This window comes from Cetorhinus maximus, chromosome X (assembly GCF_964194155.1).
Source record: "Cetorhinus maximus chromosome X, sCetMax3.hap1.1, whole genome shotgun sequence".
NCBI lineage: Eukaryota > Metazoa > Chordata > Chondrichthyes > Lamniformes > Cetorhinidae > Cetorhinus > Cetorhinus maximus.
The window spans coordinates 16,039,664-16,044,148 of NC_135917.1; the positions used below are offsets into that span (position 1 = coordinate 16,039,664).

General features: G+C 44.8%; 1 non-coding gene across 1 annotated transcript; it reads right to left on the bottom strand.

Moving 5' to 3' along the window:
* Positions 1 to 3,205: 3,205 nt before the first annotated feature.
* Positions 3,206 to 3,312, bottom strand: LOC144672785 (U6 spliceosomal RNA). Its single transcript, XR_013574173.1, has one exon. It is a non-coding gene; the product is annotated as a U6 spliceosomal RNA (small nuclear RNA).
* Positions 3,313 to 4,485: the final 1,173 nt, after the last annotated feature.

The following is a 4,485-nucleotide window of genomic DNA, read 5'->3' on the forward strand; positions in this document are numbered from 1 at the left end:
GCATCTGTAGAGAGAAAATCAGAGTTAATGTTTCAAGTCGATGATCTTTTCATCAGGACTGGGGAAAGTTAGAAATATAGTAGGTTTTAAACAACTGAAATTGAGATTGGATAGGTTGGGTTATTTACCTTAGAACAAAGAAGGCTGAGAGGTGACTTGATTGAGGTATACAAAATTATGAAGGGAATAGATAGAGTGGACAGGATAAAATTGTTTCCCTTGGTGGAGAATTCTAGAACCAGGGGACATAGATTCAAGATAAGTGGCAGAAGGTGTAGGGGGGACATGAGGAAGAATTTTTTTACACAGAGGGTATTGGGTATCTGGAATTCGCTGCCCAAGTTGGTGGTAGAGGCAGAAACTTTAAACTCTTTTAAAAAGTACCTGGATCTGCACCTTAAGTGCTGTAAACTGCAGGGCTATGGGCCGGGTGCAGGAAGGTGGGATTAGAAAGGGCACCTGGGTGTCCTCGGGCTGGCATGGACAAGATAGGCTGAATGGCCTCCTTCTGTACTGTAACTTTTCTATGGTTCTATGGAAAGGGGGGAGGATGGGAAAAAGAACAAAAGGGAAGGTCTGTGGTAGACAAAACAAAAACAGAATTACCTGGAAAAACTCAGCAGGTCTGGCAGCATCGGTGGAGAAGAAAAGAGTTGACGTTTCGAGTTCACATGACCCTTCAACAGAACTGAGTGTAGTTAGGAGAGGGGTGAAATATAAGCTGGTTTAAGGTGGGGGGCGGGGGGAGAGAAGTTGAGGGTGGGGTGGTTAAGGTCTGTGGTAGGTTAGAAGAGAGGAGAGACTAAATGACAGAAGGGTTCATGGTGCAAGGCCAAAGGGAGTGGTAATGGGACAAGTAAAGAAACAAAAGATGTGTCTAGAGGAGATGTAAATGGCAGGATTCTAAATAGTTGATGCCTGAAAGCAAACATAAGAGAGAAACTAGAGAAAAAAAAACAAGCCAGCAAAGAAAAAACAACCAAATGGGGGCAGAGGTTATGATCTAAATTTGTTGAACTCAGTATTGAGCCTTGAAGGCTGTAAAGTGCCTAATTGAAACATGAGGTGCTGTTCCTCCAGCTTACGTTGAGCTTCATTGGAACACTGCAGGAGGACAAGGACAGAGAGGTTGAAGTGAAAGTAAAGTGGAGAACTAAAATGACAGCTTTCTAGACTGGCCTGTTTTTATTTCAAATTTCCAGCGTCCACAGTACTTTGCTTTTGCACAGGGCTTGTACAAGGCTCCTTCGACAGCACCTTCCAAACCCACGACCTCTGCCACCTAGAAGGACAAGGGCAGCAGACACATGGGAACACCACCACCTGGAAGTTCCCCTCCAAGTCACTGACCATCCTGACTTGGAAATATATCACCGTTCCTTCACTGTCGCTGGGTCAAAATCCTGGAACTCCCTTCCTAACAGCACTGTGGGTGTACCTACACCACATGGACGGCAGCGGTTCAAGAAGGCAGCTCACCACCACCTTCTCAAGGGAAATTAGGGATGGGTAATAAATGCTGACCCAGCCAATGATATCCATATCCTGTGAAAAAATAAATATCAAAAACCCACTTGCTTTGTGTAGTTCCAGGGCAATGTCATGCTCATGGCAGGCAAAATCTGTTGTGGCAGAGGAAGAGAAGAGTTATTAAGCTGGCCATTTGTTTGGAGTTGTTGTTTAAATATGGGAATTTCTCTTTTAAGGAGTATTTAAGTAAGGCTTATGGTCCACTGTGGTGACTGTCCCACAGTGTAATTCGGAGATTGATTTCAAATTCACTGCTGCTATAGGACTTTCCCATTAGTCGGGAAAGGCGGCAGTGAAAGGGAGGCGAGGGTTGCCTTTTACAGCACTCCTTGTGGGCTGGTATAGCAGGAGTGTTTCCCCCCAGTCCCTCAATGAAGCCTTCGACCTCTTCCTGGCCGGTTGTGGCCTCTCTCCCCACCAAGCTTGGTTGGCTGACCCTCCCTCCCGATTACTGGGGGCGGCCCCTACGGGTCCCTGGTTGCAGCCTCTTGCTGCTAGCTTTTCTCCTCCTGGCCACCATGCCAGGTTGTCAATTTGGCCTGCTACTGGGTGGGAACTGGTTCAGAAAACTTATGATGAGCTCTGACCATTAAGATCAGCAGGACCTCTGCTTCTCTGGGGATGGGCAAATATCGGGACCGAAGACTGTGTACATCAGAAGGACACTAGCTGCTAACAGTGCGATATAAACAAGGTGTCTTGGCTCTATCGGCCAACCATTGATGCAAGATGTTTCCACTTATTCACACTTCCTTTATTCTCAGTACCAGCACCTCCAGAGGAATTGTACCAAAGTCCGTACTGAAACCCAAGACTGCCGCATCCACTGCCTTATCCCTGCCCAGCTCCTTTGTCATACCCTCAAATGAAACCAAAAGTTAAATGACATCATCTCCCTTTCATTAATCCATGTTGCCTATCTTTTATGATCTAATTTCTATCTGTAATAGAATGTCCTATCATCTTTAATAACTCTATCGATAATGAACTTCAAACTCACTGATCTGTCATTTCCTGGGTCAAAAAAAGAGACTAATATCTGCCTTTCCCCAGTCCCTGGGCAGCTCTCCAGTATTCAGGGAATTTGGAAGATTTGTGCCAGAGTTCCTACATTCCCCTCCCTTATTTACGAAAGGATCCTTGGATGTATCTTATCCGGTCCTTGAGATTTATTTATCTTAAGTTTGTGTAGCTGTTCAGCAACCAAGGCGGTTGTAATGTGAAGAGTGTCACACCTTACCAGGCACAAGTTCCTCTTTCAGATAAATCCTTCCCCATCTTCTCCTTGGTAAAAGCAAAAGGAAAAACCATGGGCAGGATTTTTGAGTTGTCGGGTGGGCGTGGTGGGCAGGCCTGGGAGCGGCCAGGAAAGGGTCCATCGCTCGCGATTGTCCTCCAACCGCGATTTCACCCTGGCTGGCCAATAAACGGCCAGGCAGCATTAAAGGGAGAGCTGCCTCAGGGAGCTGAAGAATATAAAACCCTTAAATAAAGATATGGAAAATGGGAGAAAAATGTCCCCACATAGGACTCACTCACATGAACATAGACATAATAAAAATTTTGTCAAAACATGTTTTTAAAATTAATGTCAGAAACCTCACCCTGCCCATGGATGAGTTTTCTTCAAAAATGCAAAGGCTGCCTGGCCACTTTGCCTGCCTGCCAACCGTTATTTCATATGGAACGCTTCACGAATTTGCGTGTCATCCTTGCGCAGGGGCCATGCTAATCTTCTCTGTATCGTTCCAATTTTAGTATATGTGCTGCCGAAGCGAGCACAATAAATCATCAGCACTCGCTCCTACGAATGCAACAACTCTACAATCCCTGACCAGGAATCGAACCCGGTTCGCGGCGGCGAGAACGCCGAACCCTAACCACTAGACCACCAGGGAAGCTCTGCCAACCGTTATGGCGGGTAGCGAAAAATAACAGTTAATTAATTGATTAATGGCCTTAATAGGCCTCTTAATTGTCGGCGGTTGCGCCGCTGACTCTTGCGCGCGCCTGCTAACTGAAATATTGTGTGCTATTTTATGCCCAATCAGGTTGTGCACACGCCTGCCCGAGGGACGTAAAATTCTGCCGAATGATTTAACACATTTATGGCCAGTGCTGCATCAGCTGTCACGCCCTCACCGGAACCCAATTTCAGTGTCCCCACTCTATCCCTCAATTGCCTTTTTTTCTTAATATAACTACCAAACCGTTTATTATTTGTTGCACAATGTCCCAATGTTTCACAGCGGAGCTGGTAGAATTAAAAAAGGTGATGGAATGCACGGTTGAAGAGGTAAGTTTTGTCTGGACAAAGTTGTAAAAGTTTGACGTGATTGCCTTTTAACAAGAAAATAATAAGTAATTTGCTTTTTTTAACACAGGAGACAGGAGAGAGAGCTGTGTGAGGAAGTTGGCTAATCAAGGTAAGCTATATTCCTGTGGAGTAATGAAACCGACAGACATGTGTTTGGCATCAGGTAAGGAGTTTCTTTATCAGAAATTCTCTTTGACATACAAGACTGGAGTAATTCACCCACTTAGCACAGATGTTATTGAATCAATCAAGAACAAAGACATAACTACATCTTGGCTGGGGGTCAATTCTTTCTCAAGACTCTCCTCTCTTGTTCCTTTTAAGTTTTCACCTCCTTATACTCCCACCAGTCATGCAATGGCAGGACTAGAAGTGGGGAGACTGCAAACCATGCACTGGATTTATTTTCTGGAGGGGAGGGAGAGCGGTGGTTGTTCTGAGCGTATGTATTGGCCCCCCAATGTTTGGACAGCTGACACTTAATTTGATGCATTTCCCAGTAACATATATATATATATATATAATGTGTTTACTGCACCATACAACCTTTACCGTATCAAGCAGGATAAAAATCAAATTTTATGGTGCATCATGCATACCCGATAATGGACTTTTTCTCTTGACTCTTGTATTAAGTT